The sequence below is a fragment of the Bison bison genome, unplaced genomic scaffold (assembly GCF_000754665.1).
Source record: "Bison bison bison isolate TAMUID 2011002044 unplaced genomic scaffold, Bison_UMD1.0 scf7180017849817, whole genome shotgun sequence".
NCBI classification, from domain to species: domain Eukaryota; kingdom Metazoa; phylum Chordata; class Mammalia; order Artiodactyla; family Bovidae; genus Bison; species Bison bison.
This window is the reverse complement of record NW_011480390.1, coordinates 5,189-5,466: the sequence shown is the minus strand read 5'-3', so window position 1 is coordinate 5,466 and position 278 is coordinate 5,189. Positions and strand designations below refer to the sequence as shown.

The 278-nt window shown below is 52.9% G+C and overlaps 1 protein-coding gene across 1 annotated transcript in view; it reads right to left on the bottom strand.

Moving 5' to 3' along the window:
* AWAT2 (acyl-CoA wax alcohol acyltransferase 2) overlaps positions 1-278 on the bottom strand; it is a gene marked incomplete at its 5' end in the record, with an annotated part of 3,407 nt that overhangs the window by 603 nt on the left and 2,526 nt on the right. The window lies entirely within an intron of this gene.

Sequence of the window (278 nt, the reverse complement as noted above, 5' to 3'; positions counted from 1 at the left end):
AAGAAAAGCATGTTCTCTGATGGTTAGGAATGTAGGCTGACCACCAGTGCTCCCTAGGTCTCCTTGTAAGTTCCTTCAGCCCTTAACCCAGCTAGGCCCAGGTCCAAACTAAGTGGAAGCAATGCGTGGTCTACCCAAGGCTGCCTGCGAGCTAAGGGAAGCGAGCCCCACTGTGTGTGTGTTAGTCGCTCTGTCATGTCCAACTCTTTGTGATCCCACAGACTGTACCCGCCAGGCTTCTCTGTCCATGGGATTCTCCAGGCAAGAATACCGGAATG